A 25,885-nucleotide genomic window follows, 5' to 3' on the forward strand; every position below is an offset into this window, starting at 1 on the left:
TGGATAACATAGATTTGTTTTTCAATTTAACTCCCTCAGACTCTACTTCAGAAGTCCATCCCAACATTTTTAATTAAAAAAAAAAAATCTTTAAATCAAAAGCTAACAACAAAACAGGTATTACAAGAGATTCTGTAAAAATTCATGTAGGAAAAAATGGGTTTGAAATATAAATCCATGAATTCAGAGAAAAGGCAAAGAGACAATAAAAGCACACAAGTCTAAATGTGGAAAAAAATCTTTACATAATCATTTACTTTTCCATTTTAATTAAACTTGAATTTCAAATGATGCTGAGTTTATTAAAAAGATAATTCTTTATAAATCACTAGTGAGCAGATTCCATAGGAATTTTATGGTTTTTCAATATCAAATGGTAGTGTAATCTAAGAATTTAGTGAGTCAATAAAATAAAAGGTAATCACATACACCCACACTGAGAAATCCGTTGCAGACTTGGGGGGAGGTGGGGGGACCGGGTGTCAAGTTACTTTCAAGGCACCAATTAAACCAAATGCTTTAGCCCTGAATAATCCATCTGCTCCTCAATCTAGCTCATTCCCCCTCCCCCAAACAAACAGTCAGTTCCCTTATGCACAGTACGTATTTTGAGCGATGCAATCAGCCATGTTCAGAGCTGGAAAATATTCACTGATCACATGAATACTTAGACATATCAGGTAATCTAAATAAATGTTGAGTCACCGAAATTTACTATATTCGGTTTACCCCAGTAAGCTCTGTTGACTACATGCTGTTTACAAGGCAGCCTCCTCTTGCAAGCTTAAAACCTCTAGCAAAACGCACTGTAAGGACCAGATTTCCAATGTCCTGAAACAAATGCCCTATTTAGGCTAACCATAAATGAGTGACAACATGTGTACACATATGTGAAGATGTGGAGAAAGAAATTAGGAAGAAATTTCCCTGAATTCAACATGAGCGATTTGGAAATTCAGGAGGCAGTTCAAACTAGTATAAAGCACTGCATAAGTAAGAAGGTGTCTGAACACGCAGATCTTAGAATCTCCATATTCTTGAATAAAGTGTAACTTTAAGATGGCAGAACTCAAACGATCTGAGGATTATAACCCAATTTTCAACAATGCAAAGCTGGGTGGTGTTTTAATTTTTCTAGTAATATATTACTTTAATGTAATATTTACAAAAAAGAAAAGCTAATCATCTCCTAATCCAAAAATCTTGATTATTATACAGAGAAGTGTTTCTGTTAAAGAAGAAAATAGCCCTGCCTGGCTCCTTCTCCCCTGAAAGAGCAGTGACACTGACCTCTCCTCTTCTACAGAGGAGGTTTACCTGGAAGGCCAGAACTGCATCCACTGACTGTGTGACTAATTTACACTGCGACAGCATTAATGCAAATCTGGCAAGTGCAACAGCCATTTACACTGACATCCTCTTTTAAACAACTGCTATTACTTGTGCTAAAAACTCAGCTGTCACATCTACATTTTTTCTAAGATAATAATCCCTCTAGTAGAGTCACTGAAAGGCCACAGCAGAACAACCAAATGTTGAGGCCCTTGAGGGTTGAATAAGCCCATTGTCTGGTTTGGAACAAGAGGTCTGTATTCATGATGAATCCAGAGTCAAAAAAACTAAAGCAGAACAAATACTTAAAATTCAGAGACAAGTCAAAAAGTAGCTGAAAACTCATCCATATTTTAAAACTACCATCTCCATGTTCCGTGTCATCTTCTATGATTCCATTTCAAAATAAAAATGTGGAGATAATATAAATTTATGAGGGCATTTATTTGATATAACAAGTTGTTTTTTCAATTTCTCCTTAACATTTACACTGTGGGAAAGTAGCATATTCTCCCTATCTTAAAAACCTTTAAAGTGAACTGGAGATTAGTCAACTTATGAAACACTCAATTTTAAGCTTTGGCTAAAGATATAAATCACAGTAAAAGAATAATACTATTTTATACTTATATCTCTCTGTACGATATTTATTAAGCAGTTTCGCCTAAATTACCTTCCTTAATCCTTATAACAATCCTGTGAAGTAGGAATGACTGGCCTATAATACAGATAAGAACATTGGTAATTGGTATAGAAGATATTTGCCATGTTTTCTGAGTGGCCAGCACCTTTGGAACACCCTTGATGTAGCTGGGTCATTTCTGACCCAGGTCAAAATGGGTCAAAATTGGAAAATGGGTTGAGGGCCCATTTTCCCAAGATAGAACTTAAGAAGCTCAGTTCTCCAGCCAGCTTGCAACTAGGCTGACTTCAGCACCACCAATCAGATTCACCCTTGCAAAACTGGTATGCACATATGACCAACTGGATGAAGGACGATGCATACTGGTGTGGATTTGATTCGCTTTTATTGGTCAAGATGGTAACAGAGGTTTCCAGCTCACAGGGCCAACACCGGTTGCGAGTGAGTTCCCAAGTAGCACTACTGTTGGCAGTGGTTGCAATTAAATAGATTTCCAGGCAACACTGTCAACCACAGCATGAGTGCTCAGTACAGAAGCACACCAGGCAACAGATTCTTCTCTGGGCCCATTTGCTGGCATGGTTTGGACACTGTTCCTGAAATTTGACCTATGTGCCTAGTTCTTCAGCCCTCCCAAGGAGGCTCTCTCCTATGAATGTCTCAATATCCTTTCATAAGCTTCATTTCTGCTCAAAGTGCATTTTCTGTTGCTTACAATAAGGAATCCTGACTCTTCGGTGAAGTTGGCAAACATTCATTCTCTTTGAAAAGTCTTCTCCCTGCAAGCAACCTTTAAGCTGAGTCCAAAAGGATACATGAGATTCAACCAAAGAAAACTGTGGGGAAAGAGAAAAGGCAATCCCCAGGCAGAAGGCCTGGCAGTGCAAAGGTCCTGTGGTAGAAAAGATGACCAAGAAATCACGAATAAGATGGGAAGAACTTGCTAAAATAAGGCACACAAGCGAGCAGAGGGCTGGCAGAACTGGTCACCGGTTCCCTGCATATCAGAAAAAATTTCCTTATTAAGCCAAAATAAAAGCAGGCATAAGCAACAAACGTTCAAAGTTTTACCCTGAGAATTTTCAGAATAAGGCTAACTAGTACCCCACCTACAGAATGGGCTCTGAACATGTAAAGATAGTGATCCTCTTTTCCACATATCTTTTATTTTCCACACTGAAACCATCCAGCTTCTTTAACTAAGTAATATCCCAACCATGACAATCCAGAGGTAAAAGCAATGGATCTGGCTTGAGGAAATGGGTTTGGACCCTGACGCTAGCCTTATTACATGCATGACCTTAAGAAACCACTGACATTATCTGGAAAGTTGCCCACATTTATAAAATAGAAAAGAATCTACTGCCCTACAGATCTCATAGAATTATTCTGAGGATCAGATGAACCAAGAACTGTGGGAGCTCCATATAACACTAGGAATCGATGCACGTATGCTAAGTCGCTTCAGTCGTGTCTGACTCTTTGCACCACTACAGACTTCAGCCCACCAGGCTCCTCCGACCAGGAGATTCCCCAGGAAGGAATCCTGGAGTGGGTTGAGGTATTGTTAGAAGACAGTAACTGTAATGACCATACCAGTGTTCACTGCTTCTACAGCATGGTCTGCTAAAGCAGCAGTCCTCAACCATTTGGCACCAGACACTGGTTTCACGGAAGACAATTTTTTCATGGACAAGGGGCGAGGGGTAGGGGGTGGTTTCTGGATGATTCATGTGCATTCCATTTATTGTGCACTTTATTTCTATTATTATTATATCAGCTCCACCTCAGATTATCAAGCATTCGATCCTGGAGGTTGGTGACCACTGTCCTAAAGGATAAAGAGGAATGTCAATATGCTGAACTAATCAACACTCTTAATGTGTCCAGAACTGTATAGACTGTAATGTTTCAAAAGCAATTTGTCACAAGACCAAAAAAAAAAAAAACAAAATAAGGTGATGGATGTTAACTTATTGTAGTGATCATTTTGTAATATGTTATCATATTGCCAATATCAAATTATATGTTGTAAATCTTTAACTTAGGGACTTCAGTGGTTAAGACTCCCCGCTTCCACTGCAGGAGACACAGGTTCCATCCCTGGTCAGTGAACTAAGATCCTATATATCTTGGCTCAGCCAAACAATAAAAAGATAAAAATACTTTAAACTTGTACAATGTTACAGGTTGGTTATTTAGCAAATAAACTGGGGGAAAAAACTCAGTCCTAGTCAACTTTCTAGCATGATGCTATGTCCTTTTTTGAGCCTCCTTACTAACAAGTTTTCAATGAGAAGTCATCCATTGAGCAACATTGAATGTAAATGACCTGATAATATATAACTGGATTTCCTATGTGCCAGATACTGTGAGTGAGAGCGTGAAAAGTCACCTCAGTCCTGTCTGACTCTTTGCGACCCTATGGACTATAGCCTGCCAGGCTCCTCTGATCCATGGGATTCTCCAGGCAAGAATACTGAAGTGGGTCGCCATGACCTTCTCCAAGAGATCTTCCCAACCCAGGGATCGTACCCTCTTCTCCTATGTCTCCAATTTGGCAGCCAGGTTCTTTACCACTAGTGCCACCTGGGAAGCCCAGATACTGTGCTAAGGGCTAATAATTTTTTTAATTAAAAAATAAAAGTAGTTTGACTAACACAAGGTTACTTTGTGATGATTTCTCTTTGTAATTCTAAACTATTTCAGGATAAGTTAATAATGAATCTTCTGGTTTTGACCTCAAATGAACTCATAATATAAAAGACACAAATAAATACACTAGCATAACACTTGATCATAAGAGGTAAACCATCCTTTTCAAAAGGACATTCTTGTCTTAGTCATCTTTGTATAACTGGGATATAGTGTCAGTCCCTAAAACACTTGGGCAAACAATAATTTTTTGATGACTGACTGAATACATGCAAGGTGTACAAGCTGCCATATAAGAGCACAGAGTATATGAAGATGTTTTACTATAAAATGAAAAAAATCTTTTATACATGTTAAATACAATGATTATAAATATTAAAAATAATTACAATGCTGTTGGTGTTTAATTGCTAAATCGTGTCCAACTCTTTTGCAACCCCATGGACTATAGCTCGGCAGGCTCCTCTGGCCACAGGATTTTCCAGGGAAGAATACTGGAGTGGGTTGGCACTTCCTTCTCCAGGTGATCTTCCTGATCCAGGGATTGAACCCAAGTTTCCTGCATTGGCAGGCATTCTTTATCTCTGAGCCACCTGGCAAGCCCAATGAAGGCTAACATTTATGAGCATTTTTTCACATGGTCCTAGATACCATGTTTGGACTTCCCTTGTGGCTCAGCTGGTAAAGAATCTGCCAGCAATGTGGGAGACCTGGTTCGATCCCTGGATTGGGAAGATACCCTGGAGGAGAGAAAGGCTACCTACCCACTCCACTATTCTGGCCTGGAGAATGGCAGGGACTGTATAGCCCATGGGGTCGCAAAGAGTCAGACACGACTGAGCAACTTTCACTTCATTTCATTTCAGACACTATGTTTAATCCTTGACATGGATCAACTTAGGTAGTATTCAATGGCTGACAGTGGGAGGGAGGTCTGGGAAGATGGTACAGGAAAAGTGATGAGTTTTTAAGGATGTCTTGGCCATCATAATTAGAACAGGGTAATGTTTATAGTCTTCATCTGTATTTAGCCAAATCATTCCCCAATTTGAATGTTAAGGATAACTTGATAAATCACAAAGTGAATTCTCAGAAATGGCCAGGTATGCATTCAAATCCATGGTAACCAAGTTTAAAACATTTCATTTGAGTATATTTGGGAGTCACAGGCTTAAAAGTATCAGAAATCTGAAATGACATTTTCCTAAAGACATACAGTGGCCAACAAGTACATGAAAAGATGATTATTAATCATCAGAAAATAAAATTCAAAACCACAAGATGCCACCTCACATCTGTCTGATGGCTATTATCAAAAAGACAAGAAATAACCAGTGTTGGGAAAGATGTGGAGAAAAAGGAACCCCAGGAATGTAAATTGGTGCAGCAACTGTGGAAAAGAATACAGATTTTATTTGAAAAATTAAAAATAGAACTGCCATATGATCCAGCAATTCTACTTCTGAATATTTATCTAAAGAAAATGGAAACACTAATTCAAAAGATATACGCAACCCAATATTCACTGCAGTACTATTTACAGTAGCCAAGATATGCAAACAACCCAAGTGTCCACTGGTGGATGAACGGATGAAGAAAATGTGGGGTGTGTGTGTGTGTGTGTGTGTGTGTGTTAGTCACTCAGTCGTGTTTGACTCTTTGTGACCCCAACAACTGTAGCCCACCAGGCTCCTCTGCCCATGGAATTCTCCAGGCAAGAATACTGGAGTGGGTTGCCATACCCTCCTCCAGGGGTTCTTCAGGACCCAGGGGTTGAACTTGGGTTTCCTACATCGCAGGCAGATTCTTTCCCGTCTGAGCCACCGGAGAAGCTTTATATATATAATGGAAGATTATTCAGTCATTAAGGAAATCTTGCCATTTACAATGACATGAATGGATATTTATGCTAAGTGAAATAAGTCAGACAAACACAAATACCATATGATTTCACTTATATGTGAAATCTTTAAAAAAAAAAAGAAAAAGAAAACTCATAGATACAGAGAACAGATTGGTGGTTGGGAACAGATGAGTGAAGAAAATGGGTGAAGGAATTCAAAACGTACATTTCAGTTAAAAAATTAAATAGCTTTGGTGACTATAGTTAATAATCTGGTACTGCACATTTAAAAGCTACTAAGAGAGTAAATCTTGAAAGCACTCATCTCAACAACAACAAAAAATCTTCAACTATGTGTGGTCACAGGTTATTAACCAGATATATTGGGGTGATCACTTCACAATATATACAAATACCAAATCATTTTGTTGTACATCTGAAACTAATAGAACATTATATGTCAACTACACCTCAATAAAAAAGAAGGTAATTTCACAGACTTGCCCAAACTATTCCTACATGTGAAAATTCATCATATTCAGAAAAAAAAAAATGCTAGCAACTTACATGACATTCCACAGCCCAGTTCAGAAGGACATTCCAATGTTTAACAACTCTCCCAATCAGACTGTGACGAAAGCAATTCTGACCCGCAGTCAAAGACGTGGGCATACGTTTCCAGATAACAAAATCATCTGTAAGTTAAAAGAGAACATTCATCCAAAATGGAAGTTGAAAAGAGTACTAAGAAATAATAGCAAGAGATTTCTCTGGTGGTCCAGTGGCTAAGACCCCATGCTGCCAGAGCAAGGCGTGCAGGTTCCCCTGGTTGGAGAACTAAGATCTCTCATGCCATGTGGCACAGTCAAAAAGATTTTTAAAAATTAAAAAATAATTTGAAAAAAGAAGTGAAAGCAAGACTAAGACACTGTTGGGAAGAGAAGCTGATCTAAGAGCTATTTAATTCATTAAACTGATACCCAACTATTCAAGTATTTTCAGCACCTAATTTGATTGTGCCCTGATCTTCTGTTACATTTTAATTAAGATTAGTTGAGCATATAAATGAATCTTGAGCATAATATCTTAGAGTGAACAAGGCTGGAAAGAATCAGAATTGGTCTATCAAAGAAGGAAAAGTGGGGAAAGGCAATCCTTGGGGAGTCTTTGATCCTCAAGGTAGGGGGACCAGAAGTTGATTCAGGTTCCTGGCAACCTGGAGCCTATTGTACAGAGTGAAGTAAGTCAGAAAGAGAAAGACAAATGTCATATACTAAGACATGTATGGATTCTAGAAAGATGGTACTGATGAACCTATTTGCAGGGCAGCAGTGGAGACGCAGACACAGAGAACAGATTTGTGGACACAGTGTGGGAAGGAGAGGGTGGGACGAAGTGAAAGAGGGGCATGGAAACATATGCATTACCATAAGTAAAACAGAGAGCCAGTGAGACTTGCTGTGTGACACAGGGTGCTCAACCCAGTGCTCTGTGACAACATAGAGAGGTGGGATGGGGTGGGAGATGGCAGGGAGGTTCAAGAAGGAGGAGACATATGTATACCTGTGGCTGATTCATGTTGATGTGTGGCAGAAACCAGCACAATATTGTAAAGCAATTATCCTCCAATAAAAAAAAAATGAAGTCAGCTGGAAGTACTTAAGTCTTTCTTGGAAGGATGCCCAAATCATGATGAAGGCAAAGAAATGCAAGTGTGAGCAGAACTCTAATGCAAACATTGTTTTCTTTCTCATTTCTAATCTGCTGTCCTCCTATTTCCGTATCCGGGTATCATGCCTTTGAACAATAAAAACTTAGTGATATGGTCTTGACTCATAATTAACTTGTTACCGAGGATATCCCTGTATTATATTTTCTCTGACTTGCGTAAAAGGTGTCATTCACCACTTTGCAATCTTTTGATTAATTTGTTTCCCGTTTATTCAGGGTTCTTTGTATATTGTGTTTAGGTGAATGTATGTGTACATCAAATGATTATACACAGATACATGCTGCTGCTGCTGCTGCTGCTATGTCGCTTCAGTCTAAACCAAATCTTATTGTAGAAGTTTAAGGTTAAGAAGGGGCAATATTAAGTACCAAGTCTGCAGACTACTGAGTGGAAATAGTTTTTTTATTGGAGTATAATTGCATTACAATGTTGCGTTAGTTTCTTCTGTACAATAAAGTGAATCAGCTATACATATACATATATCCCCTCCCTCTTAGACCTCCCTCCATCCCACTCATCTAGGTCATCACCGAGCACCGAGCTGAGCTCCCGGTACTAGACAGCAGCTTCCCACTAGCTATCTGTTTTACATACGGAAGTGCATACGCGTCAATCCTAATCTTTCAATTTGCCCCACTCTCCTTTTCCACTCCTGTGTCCACGTGTTGGTTCTCTACGGTTTCATCTCTATTCCTGCTCTGAAAATAGGTTCATCTGTACCATTTTTCTAGATTCCATGTATATGCCTTAATATACGATATTTTTCTTTTTCAGTGTCTAGATTTTCACAATTAAAATTGTCTTCAAACTTTCAGTTCGGTTCAGTCACTCAATCGTGTCCGACTCTTTGCGACCCCATATCTTTAATTTTCCAGGATTCCACCCCCCCCCCCCGCAAAAAAAAAAAAAACACACCATTTTCTACCATCAATACAATTTTAAGCTTCACAAAAGATCCATGAGCCTCTGGCTCCTCTATCTCCAAATCAACATCACTCATAGACCATTTATTTTTAAAAATAACCTGTTAATATTTATTTTACTCATAGTGTAAGTAGGAGAGCTAAGGTATAATATGCAGAAAACCCAAACTCAGTAATCTGCAGAGCACAGATTTTGTCTCCTTACAATTGCTTCCTGCCAGTGGACTGCGGGGAGGCAGAGTGGGGGGGGGGGGGGGTGAAGACAGCCTTGGGAATTTAAATAACAGAATCACCCAGGGAAAGCAAGCTTATTTTTAGTAAGAGAGGGAGGGGAATGCTGATTTAATGTATTTCTCTGCCTGCGAACCTACCTTGGAAAGGAAAAGCAAGAGTTGATTAATTAGATTAGCAAATCCACTAAGTTGTTTATTCTGTTGGGTGAATCAATGCTTCCCTGAATTTACTTTAGCTTTATTTTTGGCTTTCAGATCTATCTGCTAGGTAAGATGTTAAGAGCCAAAAGTCTTTCTCTCCTCCAGTTCTTGCAAATGCCTTTTCACATGTTTATTTGATCTTTTTGTGATTGGAGGCAGACAGATTTCACAGTTTCACCCGCTCCTCTTCCATCCCCTCAACCCCAGCTTATGGATAACACACATATAGATGACAGAAAATTATAGATAATAGAAAATTGACTACACTGCCCTATCCTATTTTTTATGCTTTTCAGTTTTCAGCATTTCTCTTTTCCTGCTGACCTTAGTTCTAAATTCTCTTTCCATCCAATATTAAAACCTAAAGGAAAATAAAGCATTTTTCTCTATTAAGGACAGTATATTTTAACATTATCAGAAAAGAATTATGAGAGCAAACTGCTTTATTTTTAAAAAATGTTTAATGTCTCATATTTTTGCTAGTCTTTCCTTCTTCCTTCTCTTAATGACCTGTCTTTCTTAGGAAGTCCCTTTCATCTGACTTGTCCCACAAAATTATTCCTGATTCATTTGTTACTGAGATTTACAGGAGTACAGCTGTTCAAACAAAGTGTTGGCCTATGAAAGCCTGGGAAAATCAAGGAAGATAATCAAATTAACATTCTGGCTATACATTCTTTTAACAGAACCCAGACAATTTTTTTTAAATACATTTAAAATGTATTTTAAAAGATAAGCTCTGTAGCATCACAGACCATATTTTCCATTTAATGATCTGGATGACATGTTCAGGAGAAAACCCTACTTATTCAGCATCAAATGTGCTTTTCTAGAAAAGATTCTTTTTTTAATTTTTTTTTTTAAAAGAAGAGGTTCAAGAGAATAAGAGCTTGAGATCCTAGCAGTTGGGGACCACTAGAAATTATTTGGCTCAAAGTGATAGGCATAAAATACGAGTACTGGTGAGCTGGACATGAGTGTTGGGGGGCTTCTGACAAGCACCAGACACCATTGATTTTCAGCCAAAGGTGGACTTGGAAGAGCTTTTAATTCAGAAGCTGCAAAATCACCTTCTCCGAGGAAGTTTACATCACTCTAGTTCTGTGAAAAATGAAAAACATTACAGGATCACAATCTCCCACGAACTCATGAGGCATATGCTCCTGGCCTTGAAATTCAAATGCACAGAGAGAAAAATCAAAATGGGAGTGTGTTCACGCTTCTGAATTTATTCCTCTCCTCTCCCCTGCATCCGGGCATTGACTGAGCTATCTGCGAATGTAAAGGTTTCCTAGATCAGTTTAACACTCTTTGAATTATACTGAAAAGAACGTCCACCCCAGTAGATAATAAGTATTATGTTTCCTAGATCAAGAAAGAGCATCCCCTTCTTTCTAGCTGCCTAAGACTCCCACCTCCGGTCAGTCACCAAGTCTCATTTAAAATCCACCTTCCTAAATACCTCTGGACTCCACTCAGGTTTCGGCATTCCTTCAGTCTCTCTCCCAACTTAGGGCTACTGCTATCTCCCTGTCAGATTGCTGTAGAAACCTCCCAACTGGTCTGTCTTCCACTTTGCCTTACTCCATCCATTCTTTTACACCAGCTAAACTCATCTTCCTAGGAAGCAGCTCTCCTATTGCCATGAGGACAAATTCCAGACAACTGAACATAATAGTTCAAATTGTGACTGGGCTCTGAGCAAGGTTTCAGCCCAATTTCTCTGCTTTCCATCACACTCCACAGTATAGCCTGGCTAAGCATTTTTCATTTTTCCCAAACACACACACACACACACACACACACACACACACACATACACACACACTCAGCCTGGGCTTTTGGCACGTACTTATGTTTAGTCACCAAGTTGTATTCGACTCCTTGAGATCCTGTGGATTACAGTCCACCAGGTTCCTCTTATCCGTGGGATTTCCCAGGCAAGAATACTGGAATGGGTCGCCATTTCCTTCTCCAGGGGATCTTCCCAATTCAGGGATCGAACCTGAGTCTCCTGGGTTGGCAGGCAGATTCTTTACCACGGAGCCACTAGAGAAGCCTGGGCTTTGCACATACTCCTACAAATGCCTGTAACTTCCTCACTGTGCCATCACTTCTTCCCTCTTAAAATTTAACCTTTAAGAGTAGCACCTGGTAGGTGTTCAATAAATATTTGCTATTGGATAAAGGAATGAACAGGACAACAATGCTACTAGGCATATGACAAAGTGACTTTTTTTAATTAAAATTACTTAGACTCTGACTAGGGGGAGAAATCTAGTTATACAGGTTATACAAGTGCTAGATCTAATGTAGTTTCCTTATCCCACCAAGTACCAGATGACCTAGATTCAGTATTTGATCGCTCTCTGCTGCCCCTATTTTATTTATACCACCAGCCACCACTCTTTGATGTCAGCTCCATACAAAGCCAGTTTCAAAAGGACAGTGCTGATTTACACTATTAGTCTTACACAGATCCTCAAGTCAAAATGCTAAAATGAGAAACAAAGTTCATCCTTATTTCTCTTCATTCTAAGCAAACAAATAAACTTTACATTCAAGAGCAACTGCCCTACACTGAATTGTGTTTAAGTTCCCCTGGTAATTTATTGGGAGTTGTGATGAAATAGTTCCTCTGGCCAATTGCAGTCTCTCTCCCCAGGAAAGAACTGAGATCTGAGTGTAGATGTTCACCCTTAAAAAACTGGTGGTCAGAACTGGCTTTCCCCCATTCAAAAGCACTGGTACCTGCAAGAGAAAATCCAAACTACTCGGCGTGGAAAGCGGAATGGGTTTAAAGAGGCTTCTGAAGTGCCTATACACCACCTTTCCATCTCATCCCAGCCATGCTTGGCTCTCCCATCCTCCGCTCCAGGCATATTGCTCAAGATCTCCAGCTCTTCCTCTGTGCTTTGCTCTGGCTCTTGCTTTGCTTTGGAATGTCACCATTCCAGTCTCATCCCTCGCCTTGTCCTGTGCCTGGCACAGTCTTCCCACCCTCAAGCAGAATCAGTCAGTCCCCACCTTGGTCCTTTCTTTCTTTACTCTCTCAAGCCGCTTAACACGGTAGATATGGCAATTACTACTCATGTGTCTGTTTCCCCTACCAAGTTGAGAACTGAGTATAAGCAGATGCCTCATCTTACTCGTATTAAGATCCTTGGTGGATAAATAATACCTACCACATGGTAGTCAATGAATGGTAATTTAATGAATGAACCTGCTTTGTCCCTGCCCACAGCTGAGGCCAAACAACAAACTTATCAGAATCTGATAGCAAGTCCATCCATCGTGGTTCTACACAGCATCAAGAGCAACAGAAAGGGCGTGCAAGGACTACAACTGACTTGCTATGCAGACGTGGGTAACTTACAAGACTAACTGTCATAATGGCAAGCAAACAGCTTCGCCTCTGACAACACAACCTTGAATTGCTGTTCGAACTTGATCAGCAGTTGGAGACAATTCAAAAAGGAATGTTTAGAGATTTTAAGTGACACTAACTGGCCTTCTTAATATTTGCTCAGCAACTATTTGCTAAACACCAGCAATATGCTTGGCTTGCTTTATTAGTGAAAGGACTACCAAGTGGTATTTGAAAAGATCCCTTAATTTGAGAGGTTCTCAGTCTGGTAAATGAACCAAGGCAACCATAAGGCATTACTTATAGATGTTATGTAAGTGGTATAAATAGGAGACTACTGTAACTGATCATTACAGGAAAATGAAGACAAGATTTTGGTTTTATGGGCTTTAATTGCGTCTCACTGGTAGGACGGTGTGTGTTAGTCACTAAGTCATGTCCAACTCTTTGCATCCCCATGGACTGTAGCCCGCCAGGCTCCTCCGTCCATGGAATTCTGCAGGCAAGAATACTGGAGTGAGTAGCCATTCCTTTCTCCAGGGGATCTTCCATACCCAGGGATCAAACCCGGGTCTCCTGCACTGCAGGCGAATTCTTTACCTCAGGGAAGCCCAGGATAGTAAATGTGGCCTAAGATTTTGACTGCTTTTAGGTGAATATTTGCACTATTTGCTGAGCACATTCTCACCAGAGCAATTCGGGAGCTGGAGAGTAAAGATGCATCTCGCATGAGACAAAGGAGGACAGGGAGACCTCTTCTAGGTTTTTCTCCCATACTAAGTGGTTTATCACCCCGACGCCTTGAGAGAAAAGCGTTAAATCCAATATGCTTCCAGATGAAACTCTGACCCAAAACTCATCACCTCCCAAAAGACGCCCAATGCAGACTAGCCTTTTCTACTCCCAGAGCTATTCAGTCACATATAGGAGCTCCCTGAACATTTATCACGGGGCCATGGTTCCTGCCTTCCAGGATCTCCATCCTGCATTCTCAGAGTCTAATGTGACTGTAAATACTGACTTTTGTCTTGATAAAATTTATTATTGGAAACCCTCAGCTTGAGTATATGTTCCAATTTTTTTTTAAAAAAAGGGAAAACTAAGTTATTGATTATAATTTCTAATATTTCTCTAGTCTCGTTTCTCACCATCCAACATCTCCAGGATACACTCTCTCAAAGTCACGTTCTTTCTCTATCACACTCTGTAACTATGGCTTAGAGTACATTCACTTGAAATCTCCTACTGTCTTATACAACTGCAAAAGTCCACCTTTTCCCAGGGACCACAGAAATAGCCAGTGCCCAAAATCAAGTGTATTCAAAATGACTTTTGATATTTCAGAACAAAGGATCCATAGCCAAGAGTTCAGGGCTGAATTCACCATTTGAAATTGTATGAGAAAATCTTATGTGCATGTGAATATATGGTTTTTTTCTTGGGGCTAGTTTCCACTGCTTTTAAAAAATTCTCATAGGGGCCTGAGACACACACACACACACCTCCTAAAAACATGATATTCTGCTAGTTTCAGTAAAGAAAATATTTCTTGTATATAAATACAACACCATTTCCATTTGTCTAATGAAAAGTATCAACATCTTTTCCCAAGCCTTTTCATATGAAATATGATTAAAATATCCACATTAGCAAGTGAGTGCCAGAACACAAAAATCCTAGAAGAGGCAGCAAAGAAAAAGAGCAAAAGCCCCCAAATTATTTATGCCTGAAGAACTTGAATCACAAAAACCATAAGCAAAAAGGAAAAGTAGGTCATTGTGACTTGACATTCATAAATTAACAGCAACACTCTATTCCTACTGACCGGTAAATCTTCCTCCAGTCCTGAATTTCATCACCACCCTATGAAAGGTTACTGAACTTCCTCAGCATTTCTCCAACACTACATCACAGCTAGAGAACAATTGTGTCTGCCGGCTCATCTCCTAAAACACTGGGAAACAACAGTAAGAACAAACGACTCACATTTTATTCAAATATTAACAAGAAGGTGGTCAGAGGTTCTATGAAAAGAAGTACTTGCTTTCTTAAAAATAAATTTAATATACAAGGCTAAAATAGCTCTTGACCTTACAATGTCACTTACAAGGCATAGAGTAACTCAGAACAGGAATGCGTATGCGAAGGACCCATTTTGAACCTGTCCCGCATTTTGATCTGACATAAGCAAAGGAGATTTGTATGCTGCCACCGTTTTAGTCGTCTGACATCCTTTTCTGAATGAATCCAGATGGAGATGTCTCTCTTCTGGTTCTCTGTCACTTAACTGCTGCCGCTTCCATCTGTAGTGCTAAGATCCATCCCTTATTTTATCCTGGACATCCAGCAACCTTCATTTCTTCACACTCCCTGGTCCCTTCTTAACAGCTCCATGTGGGAATCGCTGGCTTGCTTCAAACTCATCCAACACTCCTTCCCAATGATTTATGTTGGTGACACACTCTTTCTCACCAACTGTCCAGGGTCACTACTCAGAGGCACTTGGTTTGAAAATGCATTCAGTTTCCCATCCAATATTTTGGTAGCTCTACAGCTCCCCACTCCAGCTTAGCACACAGTGAAACAGAACCAAATCCTTAACATTTTGTCTGGGATTGTCTTGAACGCCCATCAGTTCCTAAGTCTGAAGAACATTGTTGTTTGTTTCCAACTCTGTGACCGCATGGACTGTAGCCCACCAGGCGCCTCTATCCAGGAGATTTTCCAGGATGGAGTGGGTTGCCATGCCCTCCTCCAGAGGATCTTCCCAACCCAGGGATTGAACCTGCGTCTCCTGAATTGGTAGGCAGACTCTTTATCTCCGAGCCACCAAGGAAGCCCAAAGAACATTAATATCAGCAACAATGCTGACAAAAATGAATGCTGTGTTTAAAAAAAAGAAAAACAACTGAGCACTGATATCACAAAATGGACACAACCCCAGATCTGCCATTTATTACCAGTGTGACATTTGAGCCAGCCTCCGAACCTCACTTCCCTAGCTGCAAAGTCAGGAGAATACCGCCTTCCTCACCAGGCGGTAAGGATTAAATATAATAATATATACGAGGCTTAGCAGAGACACTGCTGCCCCAGAGCCAGTGCTCACAAGTGTCAGATATTTATTTATTCTGAGAGCAAAGTCTTAATAATCTGTGTGTAAGAGTGAACATTAGTATGAAATTGTCATGTTTTTGTTTTATTTTTTAATTAGGGGTATGGAAATAATCTAAATGTTAAGAACAAGCAAGCATTCTTGTGCAAAAAACATCAAGGGCATATTGTGACAGGCCTCTGGTCTGCAGGAACACTGGCTGCAGTCTTCTGGCTGATTCCTTCTCCTAACTCTGGTTTTGCCTCCCTCTCTCAGCACAAATGAAGAGAGTACAAGGAAGGGTGTTCTATAATCACTCCTGATCTAGGCAATAGCAACTGATAAGGACCCTAGATGAAATCTAAGGGCAAACTGGTTGCTACTTCTAACCTCTTGACAAGACTGGTTTAAGATTTAAATTGTGGCACCTGTGTAAGAAACACACACATGGTTTTAAAATATCTGAATTCCATCGGAGAGCTCTGTGTAAAATCCATGCAGATGAAGGAAGCTGACACATTCAATAAAACACATGGGCCTCCATTGTATCACAGATCCCTCCATGTATTTTTAAGCACCAGAATCAAAATACACAAATAAAAACTAACAAAAGCCCACTCTTTGTCCCTATCGCCAGGAAAAAAGAAAATATATTGCTTTTTTAAAATAAGGATGTTGTAGGATGAATGTGGACTTTTTAGCCCATTCAGCAGGATTTTTCACTAATCTGCAATGCAATAGATTTATTTTGTCATCTTCCAACACAAACAAATTGAAGAAACAGCCTAGTGCACAATCCCCAGGAGAAACAATCTGCAATTTAATTAGTGAATAATGGAAGCCATTTAAATACAATTCCAGGCATTTTTTAAAGTAATATTTGAATAGACATCTGCTGCATCTACTCACTGTTTAGGCAAAGCACAATAATCCTTGATCTGATGAGAACGCCCAAGGTTATGAACAAGAATGTTTGCTGTTAGAGCAAGACCCATAATTTAAAACAAAACTCCAGATATCCTCCTCCTGGACATCTACCCCATCATCACCAAATAAAGAGATAGGGAAGGAGGGAAAGAAGGAAGGGAAAGGGGGCAGAGGGAGGGAGGGAAAGAAGGAAGTGAAAAAGAAAAGAAAATGCTAATCTTTTGAAGTGCGGTATAGTGGAACAGAAGGGATTTAAGGGCAATGGTCTAAGCAGAAATTCTCACTCCTTCATTACTTCTCTATAACCACTTCAACTTCTTCATTTATAAAGTGGGATTATTAATGTCTATCTCACTTGAGTTTCTGAATATTAAGTGAGAATATTTATAATAAAAACACCATATAAATGTTAATTGAAGATGCTGAAATGTTGATGAAATGGAGAATACAAATCTAATTAGTCATATGTCACTATTGTACCTTCAATCATAAGAATTTTACTATTTCAGCTTTATGAATGTATTTGCATATACAATACATTTTACTAGGACCAGAGTTTCAGTGTAGCAAGATGAAAAGACATCTGGAGACGGATGGTGGTGATGGTTACACACTGATGTAAAGGTACTTGATGCCACTGAACTGCCTACTTTAAAACAGCCATGATGGTAAAGTTTATGCTATGTGTATTTTACCACAATTAGAAAAATTAACTTAAACCACCAACAAAACAAAAAGAGCAGTAACTGAATCAGAGAAAATGTTTGCAAATGATATGACCAATAAGGAGTTAATTTCCAAAACATTTAAACAGCTAAAACAACTCGGTATCAAAAAAACCCAGTTAAGAAAATGAGCAGAAAACCTAATGAGACATTTTTCCGAAGAAGATACAGCAGAGAGCCAACAGGCACATGTAAAGATGCTCAATACCACTATTAGATCAATACAAATCAAAACCACAGTGACATATTACTTCACACTTGTCCAAAGGGCCATCTTCCCAAAAAGTCTGCAAATAAACGTTGGTGAGGATGTAGAGAAACGGGAACCTTTGTACACTGTTAGTAGGAATGTAAATTTGTGCAGCCACTATAGAGAACAGTATGGAGAGTCCTAAAAACGAAAAACTGAACTACCATATGACCCAGCAATTCTACTCCTGTGTACATGTCTGAAGAAAACAAAAATACTAATTCAAAAAGATACATGAACCCCAATGTTCACAGAAGCATTATTTATAATACCTAAGATACAGAAAAAACCTAAGTGTCTGCCAACAGATTAAATGGATAAAGATGTAAAATTATATACACACACACACACACACACACAATGGAATCCTATTCAGCCACAAAAAAGAACAAAAACTTTTCATTTGCAATAACATGGATGGACCTGAAAGGTATTATTGTTTAGTGAAATAAATCACACAGAGAATGATAAATACTGTATATTATCACTTATATGTAGAATCTTAAAAAAAAAAAAAAAAGAATGTAACAAAACAGAAGTCTGCTCACAGATACAGAAAACTAACTAGTGCCTATCAGTGGGGACAAGAACGGGAGGGGGGAAAGATAGGGGTAGGAGATCAACAGATACAAACTACTAAGTATAAAACAAATAAGCTATGAAGATATATTGGACAGCACAAGGAATATAGCCAATACTTTTAAGTAACTTTAAATGGAGTATAATTTATAAAATTATTGAATCACTATGTTGAACATCTGAAACTAATGTTGTAAATCAACTATACTTCCATATATATGTGTGTATATGGTATATATTTACCATGATATAATCCCTTGCTAGCAGAAGAGAAATCCTCTTCCATAAATCTAACTTGGTCAGCTGAAGAAGCCAAGAACAGGGGCTAAAGACACTAAATATGCTATACAGTAAGAGTACATTGTAAAGTCACGTACAAATTCTAGGACCTCAGCCAAACTTTCAGAAAGGACTTTTTTTGGTTAATTGCACACAAAACACATTTCAAAATAAAGGTACCCATGCATTAGTTGGCAGGCCCTCAAGCTCTTATGTTTTGCACACTTCAAGGGACAAAAATGGCTTTTGTACTTATGAATACAGATGAATACAAATACTTGAAATTATTCAATAGTTTACATTTGAAAATGTTCAGCAGACTCCCAGCATTTGCGGCAACAGTGTATTAAAGAAAACACAAAAGAAGGAGAACAGGAATCCACATTATGGTTCATGATAAACAGGGTGGATATTACTGTTCTCAGTGCTCAGTGATGAGCTCTATGAAGCCATGAATGGTAACAAGTCCAGACACAGAAATAACTACAGGCAGACGAAGGGAGGAGACGTGGCCAGGTTTCACTTCCAGTGAAAGGAATCCCCAGGAGTCTCAGTGCTGCTACTACCAGCTGGGCTACCTTGTGGAAACCACCAAAACTTGCTGGGCCTCAGTTTCCGAATTTATGGGACGACTGGGTAGGACTGGATAATATAAAAGTTCCCTTTTTGGCTCTCCAAGACTCTTTGCTCTACTGTAAGCTATGTCAGGGGAAGTATAATAACACAGTATATTAACCTATCCATTTTGGCTGAATGTCTGTATTCCCTCAAAATTCATAACTTGAAACCTAATCCCAGGACTTTCCTGGCAGTCCAGTGGTTAGAAATCTGTGCCTCCAAGGCACGGGGCTCAGGTTCAATCCCTGTTTGGGGAACTAAAACCCCACATGTCATGTGGCTGGCCAAAAAAGAAAGAAATCTACTCCTTAATGAAATGGTATTTGGAAGTGGGGCCTTTGGGAGGTGATTAGGTCACGAGGGTAGAGCTCTCATGAGTGGCTGTATCCACAGAAGTGGAGCTCTTATAAAAGAGAAACCAGAGAATTCCCTAGCCCCTTCTACCATGTGAAGATGTAGCAAGTCTATGAATCAGGAAGCAGGCACCTAACTGACTGTCCCTTGATCATGGACTTCCCAGTCTCTAGAACTATGAGAAATAAATTTCTGTTATTTAAGCCTCCTGGTCTATGGTATATTTTTATAGCAGGCTGAGACACCATCACCTTTGCATGACATCGTACATCTGTGAAGAAAAATAAATAATAGGACAGAACTAAAGCTGCAAGAATGCTAGAGAGATAGCAAAGAAGAATCTAAATGATTGAAGCCGGACACCAAGAACTCAGATACTAGGAAAAAGAAACCTGCAATATCTTGATGGAGGGACCAATCAAAAAGCCACCACCATAAATTAGTTCAGTGTGGTACTGTGGCAAAACAGGAAAGTGAACTAACTAAACAAATTAGAGAGCTTAGGGACAGACCCATAGATGGTCAACCCTTGAAAATTGGAGGTTCGGGGTGCCAACCCACAGGCAGTCAAAAATCTGTGTATAATAGATTATACACAGACTAAATGTGTGCATGCTCAGTCATGTCCAACTCTTTGCAACCCTATGGTCTGTAGCCCACCAGGCTCCTCTGTCCATGGGATTTTCCAGGCAAGAATTCAGGAGATCTTCCCAATCCGTGAATTGAACCGGAGTCCCCTGCATTGCAGGGGCATTCTTTATCATTGAGTCACTGGGGATAACTATACATAGAATGTAATCTGTGTATAACTTTACAGTTGGCTCTTCGTGTCCATAGCTCCACTTCTAGTGGATACAACCAACCAAGGATCATAAGTAATGTAGTACATATTTACTGAAAATAATCTGCATATATAAGTGGAACTGTGCAGTTCAAACCTGTGTTGTTCAAGAGTCAATTGCATATAGGAAAATGCAACATATGATTAAAAATAGCTCTATAAGTCAAATGGGAAAAGATGGAGTATTTAGAAGATGGGGTAGGGATAACTGACTCATTTTACTGAAGAAATAAAATCATATTCCTACCAGGTGGCTCACCAAGAAAGAATTCACCTGCAATGTAGGAGGCCCGGGAGACACAGGTTTGATCCCTGGGTTGGAAAGATCCCCTGGAGAAGGCAATGGCAACCCACTCCAGAATTCTTGCCTGGAAAATCCCATAGACAGAGGAGCCTGGCGGGCTACAGTCCATGGAGGTGCAAGAAGTCAGGCATTACCGAGCAATTGAGTGTGCAGCATAAGAGGTAGTCTAAAGACAGGCAGATCAAAGGTTTAAATGCAAAGAGCAAAACTCTAAAATCGATAGGAGAAAATACAGAATAATACTCATGATACCTACAAGAATGGGAAAATGCTTCTTGAACAAAAAGTTAATTAAAAAAAAAAAGCACACACAGTAAGGATACGTGCGTGCTGAGTCGCTTTAGTCGTGTCCAACTCTGTGCGACTCTATGGGCTGTAGCCTGCCAGGAGCCTCTGTCCATGGGATTCTCCAGACAAGAATATTGGAGTGGGTGTCCATGCCCTCCTCCAGGGGATCTTCCTGACACAGGGATCAAACCCGACTCTCTTAAGTCTCCTGCATCAGCAGGAGTCAAGATATACAGCACAGGCCCAACTGGCAAAACTTGAAGGCAACACAGACTCAGCTTCTGGCTTCAGTGAGAGGCTCTGCCATGGTCTCTCCACCTCTGCTATCTCGGAAGCCACTGGAAACCTCACTAGCCACAGGAACCTTGGGCAGAACTGCCACTTAGGACTAAAAACTCTGCAAGCTGTCTCCTTTTTTGGAACTTGGATTACAGTGGTACTAATTTGAAGAAATCAGGTGAGGAGAAACAGTGTCATTTAGCGGAGATTACAAAATTAGTGAAATTGCAAAATGATTTATCCCGAAACAACTTATCCTTATATACTCTGTGTTTTAAACTAAGATGCTGATAAATAATCATTTTAATCCAGTTCAAAATGGGACATTTCATCAATACTAAAGAGGACTATCAGATACTTTACAGTACAACAATTCACTGCGACACTTAAAAGTTCAGATTAAACTGAAAGATCCTTTTATTTTAAACTCTATTGGGGCCTTTGTAATTTTATATTTCCTTTATGTAAAACTTCAAACTCTGTGAGTAGGAAAGACATTATTTTTAAACTGGTTAACACTCCCCCTTAATGTCTCAATGATCCCAAGGTGCAATTTTGTAAAATAAAATCATTTTTTGTAAAAAAAAAATTTTCCAGAATTTCAGGTGAAATAATAGAATGGTAAAGTCCGAGAGACTCTTCACTCCCACCTTCTATAAAATGAAAACACACCAATAGAGGGAGAAATCTTTTCATGGGGAACAAAGACAGGAAGCAAGCATGATCATAATCTGGAGACATTTTCCTCCCTTGCACTGATTGTGGCAAGATTCAGAAACACTGTTTTGCAATCTCCCTCCTGAGTTATAATGTGAGGGATGGAAGGGAGAGGGCTCCACTAACCTTCACTGATAATACCTGAGCGAGAAACTACATTATCCTGAGAAAATGGACAACCTGGTAGGTCAGTGACCCAAATTCACATCTCTCGGGTTTCCTTTTCCCACACCTAAGAATAGTATTAGAAACCTCCAGCAGGTTGTCTTCAAAGCCCCAGAATCCACCTCTTACAAAGAGAGCCACACAAGATACAAAAGTAGCGGCCCTCAGTTCTCAAAGCTGCAATCCCACTGCAAGTGACTTTATCTCACTCCTACACCTAATTCTAAACCTGGACTGGGGTGAACATCCACGCATTGCTTGGAAGAATGAATGAGTCCCAGGCACAAAAAAAAAAAGAGAAATAGCATTCAGTAAATGGATTGCCAGACATCATGAACTGGGCTCATTAAAATGCAAAGTAGATCTATGAATCCCCATAATAATCATACCTTACAGTTAAGTGTAAGTTATTTTCTGTGTTAGAATTCTCTATTAACCTAAACTTTGATCAAGTCATATTACGTCTTACAGCCTCAATGTAGACATCTTTGAGGAACTATGGGCGGGGTCTATGTGCAAGGTTGGTCTAGAGTGAGAAAGGAGGGGCATGCCCTTTTTGAACCCAACTCTGAGATGATGGCTATAAATCATGAGCCCACAAGCAGCAGTGGGACTGAGAGTCGAAGCAGGTGAAGGGAGATGTATAGGAAAGAGCCAGAGAGACAGGGAAGTCCATGAGTTCTTACAACCTCCTGCAGGAGAAGGAAAGAGACAGAAAACCACAGAGGCGGCAAAGTGTCTTCTGTTCCCACTGCAGGGAACAGTAGGTTTTGGGGTGACCTAGGAATTTGATGTCACCTTATATCACACGGGGAGCCACTGAAATACGTATAACAGAAAAGCAAGAGGAAGAGATTTAAAGATTGCATCAAAAAGTAAATTAAAAACTGAAAGCATCAGAATAAATAAAGGAATCCAAGAGTTAAGAGATTTTTGTGATGGAAGAATACATAGATCTAATCAAAAAAATAGGAAACACCAATAAAATCAGAAATAACTATGTGGGTAAGTGTTTATTGAGTAAATCCCAATTACCTAATGTATAATTTCACGGCAAAATTTTATTTGTTTTTTTTTCCCAGGTTTACTGAGATATAATTGACATGTAACACTGTAAATGTAATACAATCTGATGATTCAATATGCATACATATTCCAAAACGATTCATGCAGATTTTTCAAATCTTAAGGTAACTGATGGTTTCCCATACAGATTTCAATTCTTGAAAGTAAACCAATAAATAGAAGGAATTAAGAAATGCATAAAGTAATTTACACCAATAAAAAGACTCAGTGCCCATTTGGTTTTATTGGCCAATTATTTTCAATTTCAAGGACCAGTAATTTCCATGCTATATAAACTGCTACAGAACATTTTAAAAAGGAATCCTCTAAGAAGATGCAACAGCAAAACATAATTTATACCTTTATCTGCAACACAGAGTGTAAAATAAAACTAGGAATAGGAAGGGTAAGACTGCTTTTGTTCCTCTCAGTTGCCTGGTAATCATTGTAACTTAAATTGATATTATGAGATGAACTAAAAAAAAAATTTCTAAATGCATCAACCCTTACATCTACATTTCTTAACTGCTCAAAAATCTCCCTTTTTTCTGTTAGTGGAGTTGAGCTACAGAGAGTCACTGAACCACAACCAGATATTACACATAGCAACCATATTTCTACTTCCTTTTACTCTTTCACTTTATGTAAGTCTGGAATGTGTATTTGGTTCCAAAGTTTTTGATAAAATGCTTTGCTATTCAATATTTTAAATGTAAATAAACGACTGCATCATGTATTGATTTTATTTCACGTGCACTTTCTCTAACGCCTTAAGAAGAGTCAAGTCTATATTACATGTCATTCCCTTAAAGATCACTTTCTTGGAGAGGAAAAGTAGTCAAAAGCATGATGGATTTTCTTCTTCTGATGGATATGGGGAAACTCACGGTATAACAACTGCTGTGATAGATCTGTACAGCTAAAGCATTCTCAAGTGAAAAAATAATAATGGGACATCAGATCTTGCCACACTGTGATTATAACAAAGCTTGGCTGGCTTGGCAGAGCACAGGCTGAAAAAACAACCCTGTGTCTGATAACCTGATTTCTGTCTTGTTTCAGTGGCTTAAACTTTAGTTCCCATCAATGTTATAAATTCCACACAAATTCTAAAAGAAAGAATTACACAGTCTAATGCCAGAAAGAATCTTCAATGAATCTGTTGATTTCACAAATTAGAAATCGAAGGTGCAAGAGACTAACGACTTCTGTTTTGTCTACTGAATTTATCAGGGCCGTAAATGACATCTAGGAGTGGCTGTAAAAATGCTTAGAACTTTCCATTTCCTCCATGCTGTCTGCATTAGCCCCAAAAAGAGGAGCGACTGGTAAAGAGAGTCACATATCATTCAGTTTCAAAATAGAGCCGCACACACACCACAGGCAAGAAATACACCCTAGTATCACATGATTAATAATTTAGGGCTTAATTCAGAAAGATTTTACATCCAAACCCTTCAAGAAAACTTTACGGATTTCTGACGACACTGATACTACAATATAAATTATTTATCCACTCTCGCCAACTCAACATCAATGGGCATTGTAGGCATAAAGGAAGGTGACAGTTGGAGAAGGGGGAAGGCATGTGCTTATTCTGAATTCTCTTCTAATACCTGGTGAAGCCAACAAGCTGATTTCTAAGCATCAGTTCTTGGACCCAAGAGACCACTTCCTGGCTTCACAGAGAAATACCTACCCTTCCTAGGAAGGCCTCCAACCTGCTTGAAGGCAAGCTATAAGACCTGCAATTATTACCCAACATGTTAAAGGAAAATGTTTTTCTATATATATATTTTTTTTTTTTCAACTCGATATTATGCAAATGCAAACTTCAGTGACTCATCAAATACTGAAAATAAGGTGAGAGTGTTAGTTGCTCACTCATATCCAACTCAGTGTGACCCCATGGACTGTAGCCCACGAGGCTCCTCCGTCCATGGGAATCTCCAGAGAAGAATACTGGAATGGGCTGCCATTTCCTTCTACAGAGGATCTTCCCGACCCAGGGATTGAACCCAGGTCTCCCACATTGCAGGCACTCTTTATGGTCTGAGCCACCAGGGAAGCCCCATAAACTATTTTCAATGAGGTTTAAAAAATTGTTTTTTAACATGCAGGGCTTTTATCACCCAAAACCAGTTGACGACAAAAGCTGTGAACCAGATATTGAGCCAATCTATCAGAATGCTGAGGCCTTGCTTAATTCACTTTCATTATTAGTAAGACTGCCAGGGAATTTGGAGTAAAATGAATTAAATGCCACAAAAGGGAAAGAGTGTATTTCAAAATGATATGTTGGATTTCACAAGAACAGTTAAATATGTGCTGTTAAAACATCTCCATCGCATTAACTATATACGCTATTTAAATTTAGCAAGTTCATAGTAAACTGGTTTCTATTCGAAGCATCTCTGTTTAGCCTTTCGCTGTAGCTATTGCCCTTCCACCACTGAATTATGTTAAGCAAC

At 39.2% G+C, this 25,885-nt stretch overlaps 1 long non-coding RNA gene across 10 annotated transcripts in view; it reads right to left on the reverse strand.

Moving 5' to 3' along the window:
- Positions 1–25,885, reverse strand: part of LOC138425759 (uncharacterized) — a 398,453-nt gene that overhangs the window by 330,621 nt on the left and 41,947 nt on the right. For all 10 annotated transcript variants that reach the window (XR_011251383.1, XR_011251377.1, XR_011251378.1 and 7 more), the window contains one exon: positions 7,041–7,168. This is a non-coding gene — a long non-coding RNA (uncharacterized lncRNA). The remainder of the gene's footprint in view (positions 1–7,040; positions 7,169–25,885) is intronic.

This window comes from Ovis canadensis, chromosome 20, assembly GCF_042477335.2.
Source record: "Ovis canadensis isolate MfBH-ARS-UI-01 breed Bighorn chromosome 20, ARS-UI_OviCan_v2, whole genome shotgun sequence".
Taxonomy (NCBI): Eukaryota; Metazoa; Chordata; class Mammalia; order Artiodactyla; family Bovidae; genus Ovis; species Ovis canadensis.